This window comes from Lonchura striata, chromosome 3 (assembly GCF_046129695.1).
Source record: "Lonchura striata isolate bLonStr1 chromosome 3, bLonStr1.mat, whole genome shotgun sequence".
In the NCBI taxonomy this organism is placed as follows: Eukaryota; Metazoa; Chordata; class Aves; order Passeriformes; family Estrildidae; genus Lonchura; species Lonchura striata.
In genome coordinates, this window is record NC_134605.1 from 23,387,315 (window position 1) to 23,401,166 (window position 13,852).

Sequence of the window (13,852 nt, forward strand, 5' to 3'; positions counted from 1 at the left end):
TGTGCCAGGAGGTTGTTGTCATAGTGCTGAGTACTCAGCTTTGCTTGGAGGAGCTGGAGTTGAGGGAATTCTGTTCTTTTCAAATAGTGTGCTTATTTTTATTGTCTGTGTTAAGCTTTTTTTGCCTTCCTTTTTTGAAATGGTAGAATTACAGTGACTTTTAAGGTAAGAAAACATGAGAATCTGATTTTATTCCAATTTCTAAACATTGGAATATTCAGAATTTGGGCCAGATCCTAGAAATGTCTGTTTCTTTTTGGTTCTGGGATATGTAAAGGTGTCATTTCCCCACCACCATGTTGAAAATTTGGTCTGTTTTTCAACACCGCTTGAATACAGGAAGAACTAAGATATAGACCAAAAGGACCATTTTCTCTGCTCTCAAAAGATATGAGTGATGATGAGACACAAAGTAAGCACACTCTCAACTGAGATACGATTATCTTCATTCTCTACAGTGGCCTTTTAAGTGCTGAGGGAAGAACAGCAAGAACTCTCCTGGACAGCTCTTTTAGCTTCTAGCAATCAGCAATTTAGGGACTTCTAGGTCAGGCTGCATCTGGATTGTCAGTTTTAATGAGCATTCATAAGGCAATTTCTCAGTAATGTCTAAATGTGAGGTTTTTTAGGTTTGTCTTTATTTGGAAGAACTTAACTCTGTCTCAGAAGAAAAGAAGAGGACAAAACAAATGTGCTGAATTGAGATTACAGATCATGAAGGAACATTTCTAGGGCTGAGTCTTTTTGTGTGAGTTTCAAGAGTGATGCCTAAAAGCCATCGTGAAATACTGATGTGGCAGGATAAGATCCAAAAGTGTTTATATGGACAGTCTGTGAGCCCCTGGGTCACACTTCAGTGACAGAGTTTGTCTCTGTTTTGATCAGAACAATATGAGATCATGGAGGTCACTTTTATCTGTGTTGGAGACAGAGCAGAGGCCTGAGCTAGAGAGCCAGAGAGATTTACTGCATGAAAGCAGGGAAAGAAGGATGTGCCTGTCCTGTTCTTGTGTTCTCTAGGTATCCATGTTTTGCCCACCCAGGCTCAATCCCATCTCTTCTAGAGCCCCTGCCATCAGATGGTAAATCATAATACAAATTATTTAAGAATAAAAAAGAGATTTACAGTTGAAATTACCCAGGGCACTTACTTCATAGTGAATGCACACCAGACTGGGGTTATTCTGTAATAGCAAATATTTAAAGTGGTTTATGTTCCTGATGGTCCCATTGCTTTGAGTGAACCAATGCAGTGAGTTGTAACAATATGCAAAACACAGATTAAATAATACAACTGCCAAGCACAGCGTAGGCTGGACAAATGACCCGTGATGGACTAGTGACCTCTGTGGCAGAAGCAGCCTTGAATTATTCATAATGGGAGTGCCAGTGGTAAGAGACCACAACCTGAACCTGAGCCTTATGAGAGGGAGACATACATGTTTATTTTCAGGTTTTATTAAAAAAAAAAAAAAACACAAAAAAATTATTCAGTCAGAACTGTCTGTATATAAAAGAAAAGGGGCCCAGTGAGGCTCACTTAGGTAATCCCTGCAACAGAGCAAATGTAGGGAGATGTGGCTTCCCAGTGGCTTAGAAGAGGAAGCCTAATTTATGATGCTGTAGGTCACACCTTAGGTAGGAAAAGGTGGTATTTGATCTTTTGTCTCTTGAGTCCTAAACTCACATCTTGTCAAGAGAGGGCCTGAATTTTTCTACTTTACATCCACATCCTTATGAATTAAAGAGTAAGTGTTTGTTTGATCTGGGCATTTGGGATTTGGCAGCTTTATATCATAGTTCTCTTATACCTGTGTGTGAAGTTAATACTGAAGTCCATGCTGCATTAAAGGTTGAAACCTTTGAGATGCCCTTGATATCGAGGATGAGAGATTCCATTCTTCTAGACTTAGCTTCTTTTGCAAATTGTTAGACTAGTGAAACCATTAGAGAGAAAATCTGTGCTTTTTGCTGAATTTATGCCTGGAGAAACTATACAAATCAAAGAAAAGATTTGCTGCTCTGCCTTTCTTTCCTCTGCTATTTGTATCCTTTAACACTTCTGTCAGCTGCAGATGGTCAATAAGTGAAGGACAGAGAAAGTGGCAGGTGTTCAATCCTTCCAAACTTTATCTGGTTTTAGTAGAATAAATTTTTTAAAAAGTAGAATTTGAAGAATTTGGTTGCTATGATAAAGCTAAGTCATCAATTACTCTGCCTTGCTGCAATGCTGTCATGGGACTGCAGGCAGACTGCTGTGGTAAGGGAAGAACATTAGACCCAATCCTTCGGTTTAATTTGCACAAAGTGCTTGTAAAATTGGAATGTTGCTAAAGTTGGGTTGCAAATGTACATTTTACATTTCTTGTGATATTGCACATAGCTGTTTCCAGAGCAGCTTAGACCTTAGCATTGTTTCTCCCTTAATCCCATTGCACCAGTGAAATGCTTCAGTATTGCTTACATTGGTAATATTAAATGTACAGAACACGGCTGTTGAACTTGGGTTCTCGAAATATTTTAGTTCTGGCTGGTGGGTGGGAATAGTTAGACAAAAGAGGTTAGCACTCCCAGTACTCTGGCCTGTCCCTGTGCTTTCATTGCTGAGCTCCAACAGTTTAACCCACAGCCCGTTAATGCACTAAAACAATACTGAGCTATAAACTGGGGGTTTCAGTAGCTAATTTGTAGATGCTTCAGTCCATTGGGTAGTGGGTGTGGGTCAGCTGTTCAACAGATGTCTTTGAGCCATTTTCCATGCCAGCAGTTAGCTTCTCCTCTGTCTTTCTAGTTATCTTATTTGGAATAAACAATTCTGTTCTCAGTGAGCTTTTTTGCTTTGCTGGTTTGTTTTGGCCAAGGACTGTTTTCGGAAAAGAAGAGCCAGAGCAGTATAAAGTCAGTTTTAAGCAAACCATAATGACACTAATATTTTGCACTAATATTCAATCGTTGGCTGTCTGTGTGGCACACAGTGATCCAAGGAAGATCTAGCCTGGATAAACAAGGGAGGTAAAGCTGGAGAGCTTTTCTAACTGAAAGCTGTTTATTTGGAGCTCTAATTATAACTGTTTTCTTTAAAACGTACCTCTGTTTAGGAGGTACTGTTATGCCATATGTTTCAACAAATCTCATCTCAAGCAAGTCCCGATGGATGAAAAACATTTTATGAAATGTCTAGGCTGTTGGGATTTTTGCCTGAAATATAGAAGTAATATATTAAGTCATGCACAGTGTATCCAGATGTTCTTCCAAGGTCTACCCAAAAAGCATGGTTTTCTGATGGTTTTAAAAGCAGAGAAGATAGAAATCCACTGCATTGGTCTGTCCAGTATGAATGCAAATAGCTCCTTCTATAATGACAATGTGGGATGAGTTCTATATTTTTTTCCTAAGGTCAGGTGAATCTACTGCTTTTGGATGGCAGGTGCTATTTCTTTCACTCAAAGTTTTGTATCAGTGACAGGTTGGATGGGGCTCTGAGAGACCTGGTTTAGTGGAAGATGGCTCTACCCATGGCAGGGGAGATACAATTAGATGGTCTTTGAGATCCCTTCCAACCCAAATCATTCTGTGATTCTATGAGTGTTCAATATGCCACTGTCATATGCAGGACAATAACTCAGCATTGGAGCAGTGCTATATAACATGCAGCATCCAACTACTCCTGGCTCAAGCAAATCAGAAAGTAGAATCAGGTTGGAGGGGTCTTGAAGCTCATCTGCTTCCGAGCCCCCTGCTGTGGGCAGGCAGGGATGCCACCCTTTAGATCAGGTTGCTTGAGAGCCCCTTCCAACTTGATCCTGAATGTTTTCAGGGATGGGGCATCCAAAACTCTTTTTAGGCAGCCTGTTCCAGTGTCTCACCACCCTCACAGTAAAGAACTTCTTCCTAATACCTAATCTAAACATATCCTCTGTCATTTGGAAGCTACACCTCCTTGTCCTATCACTCCATGTCCTTGTCAAAAGTCCCTCTCCAGCTCTCTTGTAGTTGCCCTATAGGTAGTGAAATGCCACTATAAGGTCTGCTTGGAACCTTCTCCAGTCTGGACAGCAATCCTCATATAATCCATTGTTGCTGCAGGCCCCCAGCTGGGTAATAATTAGTATTGACTCCATGTTTGCAGAAAGCTGATTAATTGCTTTATTATATCATCTTATACTATATTATACTATATTAAGAAACTTGGTAACCCTTACAGCTAGTGCAATACAGCTTTGACCTAATTGGTTAATCCATCTGAGCACCATCCAGTGTTTAATTAAGAAATCACCCTTTGGTAAACCAATATCCATGACACATTCCACATGTGCACAACAGCAGGTGCAACAAGTAGAGATAAGAATTGTTTCTCATTTTTTTCTCTGATCTTCTCACAACCTTCATTGGGAAAATGCTTGGGAAAGTCTGTGCCTGGTCTCTGTGGCCAGAGAGCTGCTGCCACAACCCATCATTTGTTCTCTGTTTTAAAATGTGTGTTTCCATAATAAACTCTGGGCTCGCTTCAATAGGTGCTTGTTACCGTGGTTCAACACTTTTATATTTGCATGCTGATCACAAAGGCAGTAGCTGGTCATGGACTCTAAGTCATCTCATGTTAAGTCATTTTGACCTCCTGTATTTCACAGGTAAAGTGACTGTAACTTTACAGTCCCCAAAGGGACACAGTCTCCAGAAGGCTCCAACCATTATCCTTGTAAAAAAACCTGCAGCATTCAGATATCTGCACTCTTCACAGACTGGTTCAAAGCAAAAACACCAGTCATCTCTGACAGTCATCCCGTGGTAGGCTTGTGGTTTTCTAGCTGCTTCACACCCACTCACAGCTCCCCGGTGCTGTGACTCAGCTGCAGGAATGCTTCTGTGCCTGGCCTAGAGCTACACGTGTCACTGTGCTGTTGTCAATCCACATCCAGGCAGTGCTCTTGCTTGACAGATTTTGGTTCCTTGATGTGACCTCTGAGCAGGGCGAGCCAGGGAAGCTCTGCACAGGCTCCTGCTCGTCCTGAGCCTTCTGTGAAAGGAAAGGTGTTGGCTCTTCTGCTGAGCTTCCTGTGTGCTCCAGCCTCTCTGCTGCCTGACAGGCTGTCCCTACTGGTTTTTCTCAGTCCCCTTGTAGCTAGCAGAGCCAGAAACACATAGTTTCCTCTGGAAAAAGTAAGCACTCTGACTCTCCAATTTCTTGCATGTTTTCTCCGTGTGCACTTCTCTTCTGCCAGTGGTGCTGGGGTGTCTTATCACTGTAGCTGATCCTGTGCCTGGGTGTCTTTGGTGTTTTCTGTATCAGTGTATTGTGTCATCAGAATTTCATTGGGAAAAAAAGTGTCTTTATATTTTCCCTGGATAGTTTATTCCACCAGATTTGTTAGTTGAATATGGGAATCTTGAGAGCAGAATTGATGAAAGTCCACTATTCAATATGCTCTCAGAATTCAATGCTATAGTCAATAACCTGCTTGCTAAAAGAAAAACATCTGGGGAAAAATATATTTTATTGCTGAAGTGTTCTTGTAATGAAAACGTAAGAGTTTTGCACAAAGAAGAAAATAAAGTAAAACAAAATATCAAAGTCATTTTTGTTGCTGCTGTTTTAGTAGCACAGAGCAAATGAATGTTAAACATAAAAGAAAATATAGATAACCTTAATCATCAACTAAACCAGCTTCACTGCAGGAACTTGATTGGATCCATTTGAGACTATTGCATTGTGATATCTGCCTCTTCAGACTGTGTGCCTGGTTAAAATAGAGTGAAGCATTACTCCATCACCCAAGGATATGAAGAAAGTAGGATTACTGCAGGGGTTTTGAGGAAAAGATCTGGTGCTCTGCAATTTGAGTGTTTAGACACTTTGAGCGGGCTCATTAAGTTAAAGGTTGCTTAATAAGAAAAAGCATTAAGTGGCTGCCTAAAATTAGCAGTTACAAGGATTTTTAAGGAATATATTCTATAGGTGTATTTGAAAGTAATAGAAAATTTTGCTATAATTCTGTTTAAAATTCAAGTAAGAAACTCGTGGAGAACAGAACTGTATGGAACTAGAAGGAATATCAGATATTGCAGGACACAGAATTGCTTTTACCTTTCACAGGACTCCTTAATGTGCTTGATTTCAAGAGAGTTCCAGACTTAGCCAGCCAAAACAAGGATGGGTTTTTTTGCTGAATACCAAAAATACCAAAGTAACCTCTGCTACAATCTATGCTATTGACTTTTGTTGCATTATTCTATCTTAAAATAGTAAATATTTTAATACAGATATTTTATAAACACAGGGAGAATTCTCTGTTCAGACTGCTGTGCACAAAGTCAAAACATTCTTTGTCTTGCATCCTCAGGAATACAAAACTTATGGGCAATCACAGAATCAATTACCAGGATTTCTGGGCCAGTGATTTGTTGGAGAAATGGGTGTTGAGCATTCTTCAGTCTTTTATTTCTTACAACTGGTTGCTTCTGCTTTCTATCCAGATTAATCCAACCTTTTAAAGTAAAATTTTCAAAAAGACTCTTTGTCAGTGATCTTGTGACTTTAGGCATATTTTAAAATGCTGCCATTTTTTCTCTAAAATAACTGAGGTGTTTGTCTGTATTTTGGGACTTTAGTAGTTCCCATCTTGAACCCAAATCAGTGCCCTCCTTTTTTTCCCTCCTTACATTGCTCTGACCTTGTGAAAGACATTCAGAAGTATAGAAAGCCTGACAACATTCTTAGAGCTCTCTGAAGGTCTGATTCCCTTCATCCCAGTAGTAGCTTGACTATTATTAGTTGTACTGATCTTTGTCCCTTGATGTTTTATGGAGCTGCTTCAAGTGATGTTCAGTCTCTGGATTCTCAGGTGCCAGTTGTGCCTGTTGTACATTGCTGTTCCTAGGAAGGCCTCAGAACTATTATGGTGGCAAACACAGCAGAAAGGCTCTGGAAAAATCTGATTAAAAGGTCAATATTGTGCAGGCAGCCTTTGTTTCATACACAGCAACATCTGAGGCAGTAAAGGACCCTCTTTGGCTGTGATTGTAGTGTGAAACACCAGAAGGCTTCTGAACATTAGACTGCTCTGAGAGTTGGGACAAAAGATGAACACAGAGTCTCTGAGATCTATATCAGGAAACTGAAAAAAATCTGTGGGTTTGGGTGAGATACTTCTCTATTATTTAGGAAAATTCAATTTTGGAATCAAACCACAGTAAAATATCATAGCTGCTGTACTTTGGTAAAATAACAAAAAGAAAGCCTAATTGTTTAAATGGTAGAAACTAATAGTAAAGATTGAACTCAACCTCAAAGAAGTAACAAGGGAATTGCTTTTGATTCTTTCTTCTCAGTTAGGAGTAGTCCCTCCTTTTCAAATGGACTGCTTTATTTTACCTGTGTTTCATCTTGTCCTGTCAGTCTTCAAAACATCAGCCAAATGAGTTCTGGGAAGTCACCCTCTGCCGTGACCTTCCTAATTTTTATTTTATTTTGCTTTCATATGTGCATGTATAAAAATGTACATAAATGTCTAGTCAAGAGAAGCAGTGATCAGAAAATATTAATCTTTAGTTGAGTACAAATCATGTCTACAGCAGAAAATCTGATTTGTTAATCTGCTCAAAAATGTGATGTTTTGACATATTTGGATGATAAATAAGGTCTTCCTTTACTTGTGTGCTTGTGCAACTAATAGAATTACAGTAAGGATATTGTATATGCAACAGAGGGTAAATGCAGGCATCACACAGCAAGAAACCTGTCCCAAATTCCTGGTTTTCAGATAATCTGTAACCTTAGTTGCTAAAATGCACATATATTCATGCCTGTTTCCTTATTTTGAGTGTCCTCTGGGTTATTAGAGTATGCATAAAGAGCCACAAGCAGTTGCACCTTTTGATGGCAGTTTTATTGTATATCTTTTTTGTGTATTCCTTATAAACCATGGTGCAAGCTTCCATTCTTTTTGCCTAGAAAGTCTGGAGTACTAATCTGCTGCAGTGTTAAATAATCAGGTGTAATGATTTAACTTGGCAGATACACAGAATTTGAGATTTCTGTTTTGAAGCAGTGGAAATAGGCATACCTATACTCCTGCGAAAAATTCCATGAGCTTAGCTTCTTCCTGCAGTTACAAACACATGGAGTCCTATTTTCAGATTAAAAATAATAATAAAAAAAACAAACAAGTGTACTGATTGCAGTGCAGAGAAGATTGAAAAAAATTAATCTGACAGTTACCAAGCAGACCAAAAACTATAACTATAAAAATAGTGGTTTGGTCTACCTTATTATGAAGTGGGTGCACTGGAGGGGGTTAAAGGTCTGATGTGACTATGATTGGTTTTAAAGGTGTGGGTTAGGTTCGTGTTTGTGCTGGGGGACTCAAGTGGGGAAATCACAATGATTTTTGTCCTAATGAGGCATAAGAAGCACATCTTCTCTCCCCACTGATGTGTGAAGTGAGACCCAGCACTGCCGTGCCTATTTGTGCTCCAGCTGCTCTGGGGTTTTCAATTATATTTTATTTTTTTCCACTTCACACTTTCCAACCTCGCCGTGTCCATCACAGCTTGACGAATTGGACAAACTGCTTTCTTCCTCCCCAAGGGAAGTGAGTCCAGTTCTTCCTGGAAGTGTGAGCCATAGGAACAGGCTGTTCTCCTCTGCTGTAGTGTTACATAAATAAAAACCAGGCTCCTGAGACCTCTGCCATCTCTGCAGTGAGGGGACCAGCTGACTGACACGCAGCCAAAGCAGGAGCTGGATTGTGTATGAGGGCGGCTGAGGACCCTGCTGCTCTGTAGGGGATGGCACATGCCATTGTCACCCTGATGCTGCCAGACAAAATTTCTGGTTTTGTTAGGCCTCAGCAATAACAGGCACCTAGTCTTTCACATTTTCTTCTGTACGTGAGGAGATGAAAAACAGAATGAGGAAGAAAAAGAGCCAGATCTCAGTAGCTATCCACTGTTAATCCTTGCTGCTTGTCCACATCATCTCTGTGGGAGAAAGCAAAACACAGGTACTCAAATCTGCACTGGATTTTATGTCTCCTTTTTCTTTTGAGGGAGAAGTTGCTGGTTGTTGAAGGTAAAAATGGGTCATGTAGCTGCTGCATCTTAAAAATAAAATCTTTGGCAGACTTCCCTGCCTGCAATATAGTGCACTGAATTTCAATGAAAATTACCCAAATGTACAGAGCTCATAGGCAGCTCTGAATTCTGCAATAGAAAATGCTGCAGCATACATTTCCAGGCAACTTCCGTGCCATTTGATTTGCTTGTTCATAAATCTTTTCTCAATCAAAGTTCTATTATTTTTTGCAGACAAATATCTAGGTTTTGAACTAAGCAGCATTCATAATACTATTTCCTCTTCCATGCTCATACAGGGGATGCTGGTTTCTTTGAAAATATAAAATATATTTTTCTGAAATCCATCTATTTGAAAGGCAAAAACCAAATCCAAAACCTATGGTTTAGAAGGAGTAGAAAATCTTTATTGTCACAATTTATTGATACAGACAGCTATGAAGTCTTTGTCTTGCTCAGACTCTTGAACGTTTTACTTTGGATTTTTTTTCTTTTTTTGCAGAGCTAGTGTTGAAATTGTCAAAGATGTGTGGTAGCAATATAGTATTATTGGATTATTTCTGTTAACCAGGAGTCTGTTAAGCATCTGCTGTGTTGAGGCTGGCATTCTTTTCCATGCTAGTTGGAAGCATTAACTTATTACTGCCATGTTACACTTCTAACATAGCATGGTGCAAAGTAATGGGTATAAACTCATTGCAAAGCTTGTGTGATCATGTCTAAACCATCAGCTGGGCTGATGGAAGTCTCCAGAGCTTCTCTTGGATATCTCTATTAATATGAAGTGCAATGGAATAAAGAAAGCATTTGTTTAAATTCTATATTCTTCTGAACAGCCTCAGGTTTTTTGGCTGTTTTCCCTTCACAAACTGATCTTATCCTGAAGATTTGCAGTAGCAGTAAATTGAATAAGCCCAAAGACTAGAATGTGTGCAGATGGCTGGCAGTGGAGTCTCTGTACTTCTTCTAGTCACTGTATATAAGTGCTGAAAAGGCAGGTAGAAATTGGATTTTGGTGTGATCAGTAAGTGAATTTCCTAGTGGAGGGTACATATCCTTTCACAGGGAGGAATTTCTCGAGAAAGGCTAAAATGTTCCCCTAAAGCCCTGCCCCTTGTGTCTGGCAAACACACAGTAAGTTCTCACTTTCCCTGTCACTGGCTAGTGCAGGAGCCTCACAGGAGGTGGGGATGGAGGTGGGTGTGTGTCTTCTTTCCTCTGACAGTCCATTAACGTATGTTCAGTTCTCTCTCTTAGCCTAAACCTAGGAAGGGGCAGACCTAAAGTATAAAGCTTTACAAGAACTAGTGGCTGTGCTTTGGCAGGACCATTTATGAGATTGCTCAGGAATGAAAGTCTTTTTAATAGTCACCAACTGGGGAGGTCCCTGTGACCAGGCCATCTACCAAAACTGGCAGTAGAAGGAAAGAGGTCTTCTCTGAATGCTCAAATCACATGATTTTACCTGTCTGAACAGAGTATCCATCTGCATTTGCCATTTTATCAAGTCACTGCAGACAAATTATTATACTGCGTATTTTTACATCAATTAGCAGTTGCTTGTGTGAAGTTGTGTCTGTGGAAAGAAATGTCTGATATCTCTGGGCTGTGGGTTGTATTATCCAAAATTAGCATTTTCATGTGTATTATCTAAAGGGGATGTTGACCACATTTCAATCTAAATTAATCTCATTTATATTTGTTTTGAACATATTAGATGTCCTATCTTTCCTTCTTCCCAGTGGTTAATTTTCCCTTATTTATCTTTGCTGGCTTGTGACTGTGTCTGTGCTAGTTGTTTAATTGGCAGCTGTGTTCATTTAAGTTGATAGAAAACTGAACTCTGAAGGGAAGCATGTTGTCAAAATGCAGAGGCTAATCCTATTAGGTGAAAGCATTTTTGTTTAAATGGAAAATGATTAGACTGTATCTTCAGTATCTCTTCAGGAGTGGCTGTAGCTGATTGCTGTTCCTGGAGGCTTGTATGAGTTGTGTGACTGTGAATGGAGAGGCAGAGGAAAAACGGTTTCCCCTAATTGCAAGTGGGGAACACAGTCTTGCTTCCCATGCTGGAATCACTGTACTGTGTCGTTTTTAAATATCACTGCAAAAGCAGTAGGGCACAGTGCATGTTGGGAAATATATGAAATCCCCAGTTTTTTATCCTTCCCTAACTGAATCCCCTCTGTTTTATTCCTGGCTGTGCCTGTAGCTGAGGTCATGTGGCCGTACATCTGCTTTACACTAACAGGGCCCATTTTACATAATTCATTATGTGCAACCACAATGCCCGGGCTAATCCAGCACTTTCCTGAAGAGCTGCAGTGCTTCTTCAGCCTTTCCAGCTCAGCCCTGGACAGCTTTGGGTCTGCTAGACACAGCCCAGAGCTTGCAATAGGTCAGGCTGGTGAGTGCCAAGCTTCCAGTGCCCATCCCTCCGCTGTGTCTGCTGGCAGCTCCTTGTCCCTCTGTCAGGGCACGCTGCAGCAGCTCAAGGAGATGAGGTGCCTGGGAGAGCTGGCACTGACAGCCAAGAGCTGATGTGCCAAGACAGGCAGAGCCCCTGGTCTGCATCGGTGACTTCTAAAACAAATCCTGACAAGCACGTGTCTGGGGGAGTTCAGCCTGTGCTGCCTGCTGCATCCTTGTGTCCCTGCACAGCCTAACCAGAGTTCTTGCTTGATTCCCTGACTGCAGTAATTTCTGCAAATTGGAAACATGTAGTTTAGGGGCAGGGGATGAAAGGTTGGAGGGGGGGGGGGAATTTTTGTTTGCTTTTTGAGGTTTCTTCATACATGCACTGTCAGGAGCTGCTTTGAGGCATCTGGACCAAGGGCACTCTCCTGAGTGGCAGTGGACACCTGGACACCTGAACACCTGCTCCTGAAGCTGAGGGCTCAGCTGTGCTCCCACAGTAACTCTTGAATTTCCAGCTGTGGCTTCAGAGACTCGTCTTTCAGAGACTTATCTTTCACTGTTACAGACAGGTCTTAGCACCTCTTCCTTGAAAATTACAGACTTGAATGTGTTTTCTCTCCTAATTTACCCGAGTCCTTATTCCTGGCTGAATTTTTACTTTCTTCCTGTCCCCACTTTCCTGGTATAGACTATGTCCTAGCCCTGCCTGACAAAAAACAAACAACAAACAAACAAAACCCCAGACTTCTAACTTTTCTGTTTTGGCAAGTACAGATATTTCAGATGTTTTAGATTACCTTTGTCTTGAGACTGCTCTAATGGAGATGATGGTGCTGTGAATGCAGTGAGGCAATGGAACATTTTGCCCAGTGAGGCTGTGGATGCCCTGTCCCTGGAAGTATTGAAGGCTGCATGGGGCTCTCAGCACTTGGAAGGTGTCCCTGCCCCTGGTAGGGAAGTTGGGAGATGATTTTAAGGCCTCTTCCAACCCAAACCATCTGTGATCTCCAGAGTCAAGAGAGCACAGCCTGGCTTAAAGCCATGCCGTGGATAAAGATGTGCAGAAGCAATCCCTGCCCTACACTATCTGCTGTCAGGAGCAGGTCCAGGTCAATTTAGGGCATTTTGGAATAGGATTTATCCCAGAGCCATACGGGTCTCCAGAAGGTGTTCCTTGTCCAGGCACCAAAGTACCTTGAAGTAAAACTAGATGGAATATCCCTAAGCATTTTCTCAGTGTTGCTGTTAGTTACCCTTACATCCATCTGGTCGTGATGTGCTGCAGCATGAGGGGTTCAGCATTAGGAGCACATTGCAGCCAGAGAGTCTGGGCTGTATTCAAACACTTACTGCCACTTAAAACACACCAGTTTTACTGGGGCACTTGAGACAGGGAGGAATATTTTTTCCTCTTCTGAAGTATTTGTTCAAAGAGCAGCAACAACAAACAAGCCAAGCCACAAGCTGTGGAATCATGACTTCATCTTCTCAGCTCTCTCCACGCTGTGCTGGGCAGAGGAGCAGCGAAGGCATTTGCAGATGCACAAATACACTTTTGGGACTTCTCCCTGTGGGAAACCATCGCTTCATAGAGGAATGATTTAAACAGCTGTAGTTTATCTTGACAGCATATTTTCTTTACTCTGAGCTGCAAAACAACCTCTTTGCTGAAGTTACTCTCAGCTGTGCAAATCTGATGCTGCAGTATATGCATTTGCAGGTGTTGGCTGTTTCTTGAAAGAGATAGTTAAAAATGGAAGGGCACTGTGAAAAGGAAAATATTTTTTCCTCCACAAAATTCCAAAATTTGAATTAAAAAAAAAAATTCACCAAGAAACTGAGATAGAACTTAAAGGGGCAAAAACCCCCCAACAATATTTGATCCAGAAATGCTGCTTTTTTGTTGCAGACAAGCTGCTGTCCAGGTCTTTTTGACACATACTAGATTTGGGATTTTGTTGGGCTCCTGGTTTTGGAAGGAGTTTGGTTGATATTGGTGGGTTTTTGCTTGGTTGGTTGCTTGCTTGCTTTATTCCTCATTCCCCATTCCTTCACCACCACCGCATTTCCACACTCTGTTCCCTGCCATTTTCTCCCTAAGGATAAGATTTTTTTCATCCCGCAGTACTTCCTATTATTATGACTGCATCAACACAGTGTTAAATCCCCTGTCAACACTGAAATTCAGCTTAAACAGAAGAACAAGAAACAGGGGTGGTACTTTTAAGTTTTGAAATTACTTTACTTTGTTTCAGGCTTGTCTAAATAAGCTGTTTGGTTTGGGTTTTGTTTGTTTTAGTAGAACAATGAAAATTCTTCATGGGGAAATACTTCTTTCAAGAAGAAAAATAGCTCAAAGGAA